At 36.2% G+C, this 14121-nt stretch overlaps 1 protein-coding gene across 1 annotated transcript in view; it reads right to left on the bottom strand.

Moving 5' to 3' along the window:
• Positions 1-14121, bottom strand: part of HMGCLL1 (3-hydroxy-3-methylglutaryl-CoA lyase like 1) — a 251607-nt gene that overhangs the window by 194106 nt on the left and 43380 nt on the right.

Below are 14121 nucleotides of genomic sequence, written 5' to 3'. Positions count from 1 at the left end.
TTGCCTGACATTATTCAAGGTGCCAGGATCCAAGTACATACACAAAATAATTACTGCCCTCAAGGAGCTTACATTCTACTGGGAAGATAAAAAATATGCAAAGATATACAAATAAAAGGTAATTTGAGGAATAAGGGAGAATTAACTTCTTGGGGGCATCAAGAAAATATTCAATGAAGAGAAAGAACTGAACTGAATGAACCTAGTACTTAACAGTATCTGACATAAAGTAGGTACTTAGATGCTTTTTGGCTTAGAAGAAGAAAGATTTCTGAGAGGAAACAGTGAGGAAGAAATGAATACCATGGTAGAAGAAAGATTACACAACTGCTAGAGACCCGGATGTAATGCAGAGATTTTTGTTGTTCCGTCATGTTCGATTCTTTGTGACCCTATTTGGGATTTTCTTGGCAAAGATAATGGAGTGATTTGCCATTTCCTTCTCTGGCTCATTTTATAAATGAGGAAACTGAGGCAAACAGGTTTAGGTGACTTGGGGGGTTCACACAGAAGTAAGTGTCTGAGGCCAGATTTGAATTCAGGAAGATGAGTCTTTCTGACTCCAAGCCTGAATTTTTATCCACTGTGCCTGCTAGCTGAGCCATGCAGAGATTGGGAAATAGCTTTTAGTCTCCAAAGATTTTAATACTAATATAGGAAGACCATATCTATCTCATTTTTAGAAACGGTATATGCCCTGGAGTTGGGTAAGTATATTGGCCCATTCCTGAAGGACATGTGTTCTAGCCCCTTCCTGGGTGGTATGCAATGAACTCCCACGATCCATACCCAGTGACTGGTGATGTTACCTAATGATAGTGACTAAGAATACGGGATTGGGAACATTCTTTTAAATAATAAACCCTTCCCCCCCCAATTAATGTAAGCTGCAAAATCACTTTATATTTTGGATCCCTTTGGAAGATCTCTCTTCCATGAACTTTTTTTTTTCATTGAGGTCACTTTATTATTTTACAGAAAAGGGGTAATCTTGAAACGGTAAATTTAAATGTTAAAATTGTTAAATGTTAAAACTAAACATGTCAATAAAACTTTAAAAAGTTAAGACCTCACATGCACCCCTCCCAAAATAAACTTTAAAGTACTTGGAAAAATTAATAAAATAAGGGCAGCTAGGTAGCACAGTGGATAGAGCAGCTTCCCTGGAGTCAGGAGGACCTGAATTCAAATTTGACCTTAGACACACCCTACCTGTGTGATCCTGGGCAAGTCACTGAACTCCAACTGCCTCAAAAAAAATAATAAAATGACTTTTTGCAGTCTGTCACCTTTAGTAGTATCTATAGATCCTTAACAAGTTACAGAATCCAGCACAAGGTGTGGTTGTTGAAGTAATGCTAATTGGGGGGAGGGACAGAAGGAGAGAAAAGAACTAAGGATTCTTTGGGTGTCTCCTACCTATCCTTCTGTTTCTTTGCCTCCTGGCATTAATCATTGGCTTAGGAGTCCAGAAACTGAGACAACTAACATCCCCTATCTGTACCTCAAGTACAGATACTTGAACTTTTAAATGGGAATGATTTGCCTTTGACCAATCCACAGCTGAAATAAGGACTTACAGCAGAAGCACAAGTTCACCCTGGTCTATGCCTGCCTAGGTAAACTGGAGTCTAGAGGCTTCCAGTTCCTAGGATTCCTTCTTCTGCCTTTCTATTTCATTTTCTGAGCATAGGTTGGTAGCTAATGATCCCAAGAAATGTATGAGACCTCCAACTAAATAGGTCTAGGATAGCATTAGGAGTTACTTCATGAGTAATCTTGATTTTGAGAATTTATGAAATTTCTGCATTAGGCACTAGCTACCCAGAAAGAGAAAATTTCCTTAATAATACAATTTTTAGAGAAAAAAAAAAGGAACACCAAAGGAAAGATGTTGCAGTAAGGTAACCAAATCCATAAGATGAAAGGGTCAAGAAATTTGGAAGTTTCAGCCTCCTATGACAATGGCTATGAATTGTTCAAATAGTACAGGTCTGAGGTGAATAAAAAACATCCGTTCAGTAGTTCCACAAAGGGTCTTTACCTTCTGGGGCAGAATAGTGATTGTAATACATAATGTAATACATCCTATATTCATTCACGTGCATCTTTGAGTCTTTTCTATATTTTCTGTAATGAAGAAATAAAATCATTCTTTATGAGATGTCTGTAAGTAACAATGGGTATTTTTGTAGGAGGGAACCTGATCATACACTTTGAGGGAAATACTATTTATGGGACACATCTAAGCTTTGTTTCAGAGATTTTACCAGAAACTTACTCCAGGGTTGAGACAAAGGCAAAGACAGAAGTTGGCCTCTTTTAGGGTCAACCCTCTCCTTAAATGAACCTGGGTCTGCGTGAGTGCAGAATCCCTCAGGATTACGCCCTGGGCTACAGGATACACTAAGGTTTTGAAAATGTGAAAACATTTCTATATGAAATATTTTCCTAATCATACTTCCCTTAAACATTAAACTTGAAACGAGATTTTAATTTGTTTGAGGATGTGGACTATGTTCTATATTTCCTTTCTATGCCCCATAGCACCCTAGAAATCAACCAACAAATATCTGAGTGCCTGCTATTTGTAGTACTCTGCTAACAGCTGTGGGGGAAAAGAAAAAAATTAGGATCCCAGTCCCTTGTATCTGCTTTGAGAGACTTGGAGGCCAACACAGAAAAAGCTTAGTAGCCTAGACTAATGTCAAAAGTATTAAGCCTTTGATTATGGGTGTATTTACCTCTCACAACGGAAAGCAAAAATCGAAGGCAATTAATACCTCAGGATGGAGACGAGGAGAGTGGAAGGGGAAAGGACCAAAGGACACATCAGATCACTTGAAAAACAATTATAAATCACATCTCTGGAGGCAGCAGGATACACGAGTCTTGGGAGGCACCTGGGTTCAAGTGCAATAATCCCTAGGTCCAACAGCAAAAGAACCTTGGATTCAGGTCAGAGATCACCTTCCTCAGTTGGCACCTGGGTTATTCCATACTCTCAGTCACTTGTCTACTTCTTCAGTGTATGATCCTGTAATATGGCACAATCCACAGTGTTTTATAGGCAAGGGTGTGGTCTCCTTCAGGTTCATCTGACCCTTCTGCCTCTAATGTCAATGGCAGGGAGGCACCAATTGTACAGGTTGTATGGGTGATACAAGTTTCTGGAAGGGAGAGTCCAAATGTGAAGATCTCCAGAAAAAGGCCAAAGAAACAATAATAGACAGGTGGGGGAGACATCTCTAGAGCACGGTCACCCCCAATGCTGAAGCCAAACCACTTTGTGCAGTGGGGAAGGAATATCTTAATAATATTAATCTTAATATCTTAATAATAATAACCTTAATAATTTAACTATCTTAATAATATTAATAGTATCTTAGTTATAGGGATGGTTTTTGAACATTTAGAAATGAAAGTGGTGATAAATGAAAGCCAATATGAGTTCTTCAATAACAGAACATGCCAGACTATCTTTATTTCCTTTGCTAATGATTCTAGAATGATTGACTGGGGAATGCCATATATTGCAATTTCAGCAACAAATTTGTCATAATCTTTCATAATATCCTTTCGTCAAAAAAATCAAGTGAAAGGTTAGATAATAATATCCATAAGTAGATTCAGAAATGGTTATATGATGGGTCAATTTCAAAGTGGTAGGTTTTTAATGTACTATCTCAAGTATTTGTCCCTTGCCTCTCTATTGAACAGCACTATAATCAGTGATTTGGATAAAGGTATAGGTAGGATATTTAAAATACAATATTCACATAATACAAGTCTGGAAGGGATAGTTAATAGACTCCATAATTTAATAGATTTAATCCCAACAGCTTGTTGGATAAAGGCAAATTTTGATAATACTGTTTCAGTTCACCTTAATTTGTTTCTCCCCTCTGATTGGATTGCTGGAGGGTGGAATACTGAACTCCTCCCACATACTTCCTTTAAAAGAGGTCTCACAACCTTCCAGGTAACTCCATTTTACATCAGCATCTCTGTTTGCCTTGAACTCCCCAAGACACCTTAGTGTCTTCTTCACCTGTCTTTACAGCTTCCTTTTCTGTGTTGTCTTCCCACATTAGAATGGGAGCTCCACAAAGGCAGAGATCATCACTCTTTCTTATTTGTATTCTTAGTGCTTAGCACAGTGCCTGAGGCAGAGCAGACACTTAATAAATCTGGAATTGAAACTGATTGAATTAATGACAGAATAAGAACTAGAAAATATCTTGACAGATTAGAATGAAAGTCTGAATCTAATAAAATGAATAACATATATATATACATATATATATGTAAAATATGTTATATATGGGTAATATAATTATTACATTTTACTATATATTACATAATTACATAATTTCATTACATATAATATATAAAAGTGTTTTATATATATATGTATATGATATAGATATATATAGATATATATGATATAGATGGGGTATGTGTGTGTGTGTGTGTGTGTGTGTGTGTGTGTGTGTGTGTAATACTTCACTAGAGTTTTTAAAAAAAAAAACTATACAATTCCAGAATGGTGAAGTCTCACCTAGCAGGAGAGGCTAAAGAAGAGCAAAAACAGAGAAAGAAAATTATAAACAAATTTTCCTAATAAATATTGATGCAAAAAATTTAAACAAAATATTAGCAAAGAGATTACAGCAATTTATCAAGAAGATAATACACTATGATCAGGTGGGATTTATACCAGGAATGCAGGCATGTTTCAATATTGGGAAAACTATTAGCATAACTGACCACATCAATATCAAAATCAACAGAAATCATATGATTATCTCAATACAGGTAGAAAAAGTTTTTGACAAAATATAGCACCCTTTCCTATTAAAAATACTAAAGAGGATAGAAATAAATGGAGCTTTCCTTAAAATCATAAGCAGTACCTATCTAAAACCAACAGCAAGCATTACCTCTAATGGGGATAAGCTAGAAGCCTTCTCAATAAAATCAGGGGTGAAACAAGGATGCCATTATCACCACTATTATTCATTATTATACTAGAAGTGTTAGCTTTAGTGATGAGAAGAAAAAGAAATTGAAGGAATTAGACTAGTCAGTGAGGAAATAAAACTATCATTCTTTGCAGATGATATGATGGTATACTTAGAGAATCCTAGAGAATCAACTAAAAAATTACTTGAAATAATTAACAATTGCCTCTAACCAATAGCTTAAAAGCTCCTATAACTGTTTATTTTTATTTTTAAAGAACACAGTTAATTGCAAAGGAATTTAATTAAAAAGCATATTAATAAAAATAATAAAGCATTCATTCCACAGATCTTGAGCTCACTCTTCCATAAATAACTCACACCCTTAGTGAGAATAGAACATTCTATCCATAGACCTTGAAATCACCCTCCCACAAATACTCACACCCTTTGTGAGAAGAATAAACATATGTAAAGGATAACAGCCTGCAAATTAAGGGGTATGCATAAATCAGTACCACAAGTGGTGCATACACATATGAGCAACACATGTGACGACAAATCATATGTAGAGGGGCATCACATGCCTCTAATCCTTCCAAGCTGCCAGTGTCTTCTGGTGATACCATTGTGATGATTTCTTCTGGGCCTAATCCATGCCAGGATCACCCTCCATTATTCCCTGCTGGTTAGCATGTTTTTTGCTCCAACTTGCAGTCAGCTAGACAAGGTCACAAATTCCCACTGCCACATCCACAAAGTGGTTAGTAACTCTCTTTCCTGAAGGAAGAGCTGCAGCTCTGTCCGCTAGCTTTGTCATCCACATCAATCACTCAGCAGCTCCAGCTCTCAGCTACATTCTTCAGCTGAGATGCTATTTCAAGGGACCACTTGATACTTCCTTCTCTGATCACTGAAAGCTGCTTCAGTTAGTAGGCCTTCCCCATGTAGGAAAAATGTCCACAATGACTTTTGAATCAGCCATTAAAAAAAAAGACTTGCAGTTTTGTGAATACATTTGAAAATAACTGACTTTTTCTAGAATGATTTTGAGTGAATATTAGTTACGGTTAAATGTTAACATAATAATAGTTCATATTTATATAGCTCTTTAAAAGTTTATAAAGCAGTTTCATTACAATAACCCTGTGAACTAGGTAGTGTAAATATAACTATCCCCACTTTTATAAGTGAAGAAATTGAGATTCAACATGCATTAAACGACTTGCCCAAGCTTTCATAGCTAGTTAGTGTCAGAGTTTGGATTTGAACCTAAATCTCCTAACTTCACTTCCAAGACTTTTTTACATTCTGCTATGTGAACCTTCCCAGAAGACCTAGCTCAAATTCCACCTCCTAATGAAGCCTTTCCTAATTTCCCCCAATCTCTCTACTTCCCAAACACACAGAGGTATGAATTTTTTCCTTATCCAAACTCATAGCACTTTGTTACTTTCATATGTACTTTCAAAAGTTGCTGTTCCATAATGGATAGAGAAATACCTTAAAACCCAAATGATCTGGGTTCAAGTTCTGTGGTCATACTGGTTGTATGATATTAGAAAAATCACTTAGCTAAACAGTACTCTAAGCTCTATAGACTAAAAGTTGCAGGGAAGTTGCTGATGTACATTGGTAAAGAGAGTTTCCTTATCTGGGAATTTCCTCTACAGATGAAATCACAGATTCCATCTTTATCCCCACCTCTTATTTTTAGCATATAAGAATCCATATTACAATTAATCCTATTATACAAATTTAAAAGCAACCTAAGATCTATTTTTTAGATAGCCAAAAGGGGGAAAACATTAAATGAAAGTGGAAAAAGATTATAGATAGTAATGACCTAAAAATGGTGACTTAAAGACAGTACCAACTATCAACTTAACTTTCTCATCTTTACAAGTATTATCTATCAATGCACTAAGAGCATCCTTGATAAAAATATGAAAAGTGAACAGGAAAACATTCTCAGATAATTTTGTATACAATATATATATAGTATATCTATATACATATATAATTTCATATAATTTATGATCTCTTATTGATCATATTTTTACTACCTCCAAATTGCATTTTACTTAGCAAAAAAAATTGACACTAAAATTTCTCTTTGAAAACAATATCTCCCGACTATATGCAGAACAGATGAAAAACTCCACAACTGATATAACCATAGACATAATTTTACTAATGAAGCTTTGATTATCAGTAATAATCACTGCACATCTTCAAGTAGACATTGGAAAACTTTGCCCTAGGTATAGATGAGATTCCTGTTTTAGTAAAGGTTAAGCAAATTTGCCTCTGAGATAAGTGACAACTTTTATATTCTATAATTCTGCAAATGTCCAATGAGGCATCAGACAAGGAGATATATCCTCAGCAAAGGTATATTCAACAGGTCATGAAGAATGTACTTCAAAATCTACCAGTATTTTCCCAGCATGAGATAAAGTGCTTTGCATAGTACCTGGAATATAGTAGGCACTCTCTCCCTCCCTCTCTCTCTCTCTCTCTCTCTCTCTCTCTCTCTCTCTCTCTCTCTCTCTCTTCTCTCTCTCTCTTTCTCCCTCTCTCACTCTGTTTATGTATGTGTGTGTGTGTGTGTTTATACACACATTCACACACACACACACACACACACACACACACACACTTATGCTTATTCCGTTCCCTCTTCCCAACACGGATTAGGCCCATACCTTCCCTCTTTCCACCATAACAGGGATGAGGTTCAGGCCTCCTCTTTCCATCCTGTGACAGAGGTGAGTCTTCTTTAAAAGGAAACAAATCAGTCCCTGGACCTGATTTGTTTCTGCTTCCCTGACATAGAAAAGTCCCACACAGATAGGGTCAGGGTCTCTCTGATTTGGTGGGTTCCTGAAATCCCATAAAACACATCCTGCCATGCTGACCTGCTGACCAACTGATTAGTCTCCATAAGGATGTGAGTGGGACAGCATCCAACAAAGCCATGGCTATGTACTACTCTATACTTGTTGCTTATCTTTGCTGTGTTAAGCAAAATAAACCTCTTTTTGTTAATGGTTGACTTAAGAATACCTCATTACATACCAGATAGGTAGCATAGTGGATAGAGTTCATGCCCTGTAATCAGGAATAACTGAGTTCAAATCTGGCCTTAGACACTAGGTGTGTGACCCTGGGCAAGTCAACTAACCCTGCTTGCTTCAGTTTCCCCCTCTGTAAAATGAACTGGAGAAGGAAATGACAAACCACCTTTGTATCTCTACCAAAAAAAAAAAACATATAAGGTCATGAAGAGTTAGACACAACCAAGATGACTAAACAACAACATCACATGCCAAAATCTAACCCGAAGTAAGAGAGGACTGCTATTAGGTCTCCCTCTAACAAAATAGAAGAGAGATTTCCTATAGATGATGAGGTCTCCAAATGTTATTCTTTACTGGTGATATAATATTGATAACATCAAGCCCTGTAAAGACTATATGATTTGCCCAATGAGATCTATAATCAGTCAAAAAGCATTAGCCTAACACTATATATGAGGACAAAACAAACAAAGAGACAAACAAAAGCATGTTGATGAAGAATTTTATTGCTCAAGTTCTCATATAGTCAGTCCATTAAGAACATCTATATTACTTCTGTGAAAGAACATTAGGATTGGAGGGAGGAGAGAATTTGATTTGAATCCTTTTTCTAATACCCAATAGCTAGCTGAGTGACTCTGGGCAAGTCACTTAACTCTTACTTCCTCTAAACCACTGTTTCTTCATCAGTAACTGGGCCTACCTTACAAAGTTGTTGTAAGGATTAAGTGAGTTAATCTATAAAAGATGTGTTTTGAAACTTAAAGTGATACAAAATGTTAGCTATTATTCTATGGTTGACAGGTTTTTATGGGAACAATGACCTGAACCCGGAATCAAATTGGGAGAAGAGAATAGTTTGGATTGCCTATGAACAACTATGCAATGTGTTCAGTGATAACAAGCTACTCACTGACACAAAAGCCCATCATTTCAACACCAATATTCTTCTAAGGATACTATGTGGCTGTGAATCAAGGATTTCCAACATCTCTGAAGGATGAAAACTGCAGGTGACCCGAAGGTCAATGGAGAAATGTATGGTGGAGGAAAGTTGGTTATAGTGTATTGCCAACGATGACTGATGTGCTAGAAATGTTGTAAAACACATCATCAAGGGAAAGAAAAACTGGAAAAGCAGATGTGTTGATAACATGGGAAGACTAAGAGATAACAGATGGTCAATCCAAGTGTTACATTTATATCCATAAAATATAGCCAAACCTCTGTAATATCAAAAGAATTGAAGTTGTAGATTGCTGAAGAACAATGGAGTGAAACATAGTGAGTGTAAGCAGTCCCTATCACATTACAAACAATAAGTTACAATAAAGAAATGGTGTAAAGGATGTCAAATCAACACATTAGCAAGTTTTTAAAAAAGACAAATTGATCCCTGAGAGGCAGGGATAAACTATGGACAATTTACATTTTCCATTATTTTTCTCTCAATGTCAGGAGAAATCAAAGAAGGTCCCAAACACATTGGGTAGGTCCCCCTATGGTGAATATATGGGAGAACATGGACAAGAGTCTCAAAGGATAAGCAGGCATGAATGGATTGTCATCCTCATTATTAAAGGAAATAGGATCACACATAGGAAAGAAGAATCACTGATTCATTTGAATATTTGACTGACAAGAAGCTTTATAGCATGTTGAATAGATCCTTCTCAGAGGATTTATGGAAGGACATGCACAATGGTTCCACAGGGTGAGAAGGTACTTAACAAATGCTTATCGAACAGTTGATTGAAGGCAATTAGAAGCCGTAATCTGTACCAGTGGAGGTAGTACCCATATCATCGACATCAAAGTATCAAAAAAGGCCTGAACGCTGCTAACATATCCTTTTATTTCCCCAGGACCTACCACACAAAGACACTAAATAAATATTTATTGAATAAATGAATGAATGAGTGAATGAAAATTACTTTATTGTTATTCTTTGCCTTTAGTCAAACCCAAATTCAACGTTAATTTGGGAATATGTGGAAATGCTACTTAAATTTATTATTATTAATCTTCTTCATCATTAACTATTATTATTAACAATAATCAGCATTGACTATTATTATTAACTACTATTTACATTATTACCAAAATAAAAGAGCAAATATTTGGTATGCATGTGGTGGGGTTTTTTTACTTTTACATTAATTATCTCATTTAATAGCACATATATGGGTATATAAATTAGCTTTATCTTCATTTTGCAGATGAAGAAACATAGACTTATACAGATTAAATGATTTTACCAGAGTCAATGAGAATAAGAGATTCAAAGCCTGAAACAATTCTGCTAATATCTAGTATTCTTAAACTTGAGGGATAATGTGGTAGAGCACAGAAAAATACATTATTTCCTTCACATGAGATATGGTTTCAAATCCCACATCTGACAATCATAAGCTGGGTGGAGAAGAGCAAATGACTTAATCTTCTAAGCCTCAGTTTCTTCATCTGTAAAATAAAGATAATACCAAATTCCAACAGTACTTGCCTCATGGGGTTATTATAAGGAACAAATGATATAATGTACATAAAGTACTTTATGAAATTAAGTGTTACATAAACATGAGAGAGAATGATTACTGAAAATAATGTATACCTTGGCAGTATACTTTCCAGGAATGTACACATAGATGATGAGGTTGATACATGCATTGCCAGAGCTATCTCAGTGTGTGGGAGGCTCCAAAGGACACTAGAAGAGAAGAGGTATTAGGCTGCCTACCAAACTGAGGATATTCAAATCCATTTTGCAGACTTTATTGTTGTATGCCTGTGAAACCTGGACAGTCTACCAGCACCATGCCAGGAAACTGAATGAATTCCATTTGAATTGTTTTCGGAAGATTCTGAACATCACCTGGCAAGATAAGGCACCAGACACTAAGGGCCTTTCTCAAGCTGAACAGCCAAGCATTCAAACTGTACCGTAAAGAGGGGAATTCTGATGGGCTGACCATGTTGTTTGAATGTCAAATGTACAGTTGCCAAAACCACTATTTTACAGAGAATTCACATTAGGCAAGTACTCACAAAGATCAGAAGAAGCAATACAAAGATATCTTCAAGGTCTCTGAAGAACTCTGGAATTGATTGTGTAACATGGGAGACACTGGCACAGGATTGCCCAGCATAGCACGTCCACATCAAAAAAAGTTCTGTACTCTGTGAGCAAAGCAGAATTGCAGTAGCTCAAAAGAAACTTGAGATGCACAAATTTAGAAACATCTTTATTCCAACTGTTTATATGGACTATTTGTGCCTCACCTGTGGTAGAGCCTTCTTATCTCATACTGGTCTCATCAGTCAGTCATACCACCTTGACACTAATATAGTGAGGTCATTTTGGTCTTCTTTGGGCACAAAGGACAACCATCCAACCAAACACTGAATATTAGGTTTTGTAAGAAAATACCATATTTTGTTCTAAGTGAGATCCCCATGATCTGAATGATAACAGTCTATATGACCTGAATATTTGCATGCTTATCAAGGAAAAATATAGCAAAAGACAGTCTATATTCCTAAATCTTTCAAACATGCACAAACATAAATAAAAATAGGACTGTCTTTCTGCATACTCTACTATTATAGATATAGGATATGTATACATGACTCCAAGTTGTCATAACCAGTGGCTTCTAGATATAAAAGTAAATCCCCTGGTTGTGATAGTTACCATTCCTTACTCCCTTTCCCACCATATTCACCTCCCCCTATCCCAAAGATTGCTCTTTCACTAGGAAAATGACACCATTTCACAGTAGAAATTTCCAGACAGATTTTTATATGTCCCACTCACCACTACTTGTACTAAACTTGAAGAGTGATTTTATGTGTAAATAAAGACTTTATGAGGATTGAAATATCCTGTCCCACAGCAACTATTCCCAAGGTGAATCTCTACACTATGGCCAAGTAAAATGCTCCCATAACACTGACAATAAGTCTAAGACTACTAACTCATGTGTGCCTTTTCATCACTGAATAAGGCATAATTTTCTTTTAACAGTGAACTTTCTTTTTATAAAAAGGGATTTGACATTAGATTTCAAATTTCCCAGAAGAATCTTTATTTTTAGTATCTCGTCTAAATAGTTCACATGACAAATTTCATGGCAACATTAAACCTTCCCTCTCCTGCCATTTGTATTTTCTCATAAGTCATGTCCCCTTTTCCTTAAACCAAGACTGAAACAAATAAAATAATATCACTGATATAGCAGATACCCAAAGAAATCTCTATCCTCAGAATAGTCTAAAGAAGTGTCACTCAGCAGGTGCCATAAAAGGAAAAGACCTGATTTATCGAAGTTGAAATCTGAAAACCTTCTTTCTTATAGTTCACATGATCCAAAGTGATAGGACTAAAGTAGCTAATAATAATAATTTCATATCTATATATATACACACACATATATATGTATAAAAATATATTACATATATATACACACACATACACATATATATATACCCACATATACATATACACATATTTAATTTTTTACTCATTCAGATTTTCTATTTCTTAATCTGTTGAATCAAGAGAATGTATAAATATGTTCTAGAGCGCCATAACAATACACAAAATTGAAATATAAGACATTGTTTGCAACTAAGAGAAGTTTAGATGAAGTCTGAGAATAAGGCTTAATATCAAACAGCCTTTCTACTTACATGGTTATTATTTACGTATTTTAGAAAACAAACCCTAGGAGTCACTAGCCATTCTATATAAACTTTAAACCCTAGGTAGATTTAATCATTTATCTAAATCAACTGCAGGCTTAACAAAGTACTGGAGGTCTTTCTTCTCTTGTCAAGGCAAAGTCTTGCACTCTACCTTATCTGCTCTAGCACATTGACCCTTTTATCATTCTGTTTTTGTTCAGTTGTTTTTCAATCATGTCTAACTCTTCATGACCCTATTTGGAGTTTCCTTGGCAGAGATACTGGCATGGTTTGCCTTTTCCTTCTCCAGATCATTTTACAGATGAAGAAACTAAGGCAAACAGGGTTAAGTAATTTGCCCAGGATCACACAGCTGGTAAGTGACTGAGGCTGCATTTGAACTCAACAGCATGAGTCTTCCTGGCTCCAGGCCCAGTACTCACTCTCGACTGTGCTACCTAGGTACCCTATTCTCTCACTAATCTTCAGTTCTTCTTTATTTATTGGCTATTTCCCTAATGCCTACAAACCTGCCCACTTCTCCTGATAAGACCCCCATTTAATCCATATCTCTCCTCACTTTTATGGCTAAACCCCTCGAGAAAGCTGTCTACAATAGGGGCTTCCATTTCCTTTCCTCTTAGTCTCTTAATTCTTTGCAGTTTGACCTCCAAACTTCATTATTTAAGTGGAACTGCTCTTTCCAAAGTTATTGATCTTCTAATTGCCAAGTCTAATGGCCTTTTCTCAGTCTTCCTCCACCTTTCTACAGCCCTTGACACTGTCGATCACCCCCTTCTCCTCAATATTTTCTTTTCTATAGGTTTTCGTGGCACTGCTCTCTCATGTTTCTCTACCTACCTGACTTTTCCTTCCCCAGTTTCCTTTGCTGGATCATCATGTTACTCTAGCTAAACATAGGTTTTTCCCAGGTCTCTGTACTGGACCTTCTTCTCTTCTCCTATCCTATTTCCCTAGGGGAATCTTATCAATTCTCATGTTTTCAAATGTTGTCTCTATGCAGATGTCTCTCAGATCTATTTGTCCAGATTTACCTCTCTAAACCCATGCTGAAATGACATCCTGATACCTCTTAACTTCCAGTCGAAAATCTCAAAGATCTTGAATTGGATGACCCCTAGATATCTTAAATGCAACATGTCCAAACTAAATTCATCTTTCCCCAATAGAGCTCCCCATTTCCTAACTTTAATTTCCCCATTACTATCAAGGGCAAAATTATAATCCCAGTCACTACTGTATGGACTATTGAACTGCTGGCTCCCTATATCAAGTGTCTCTTCACAACAATCTATCCCATGTTCAGTTGTAAAATTGATGCTCTAAAAGTGCAGGTCTAACCATGTTACCTCCCTATTTATTCAATGCTA

Source organism: Phascolarctos cinereus, unplaced genomic scaffold (assembly GCF_003287225.1).
Source record: "Phascolarctos cinereus isolate Bilbo 61053 unplaced genomic scaffold, phaCin_HiC Scaffold_5;HRSCAF=322, whole genome shotgun sequence".
In the NCBI taxonomy this organism is placed as follows: domain Eukaryota; kingdom Metazoa; phylum Chordata; class Mammalia; order Diprotodontia; family Phascolarctidae; genus Phascolarctos; species Phascolarctos cinereus.
Note: the sequence above shows the minus strand (reverse complement) of the source record. Positions and strands in the feature narration are given on the sequence as shown.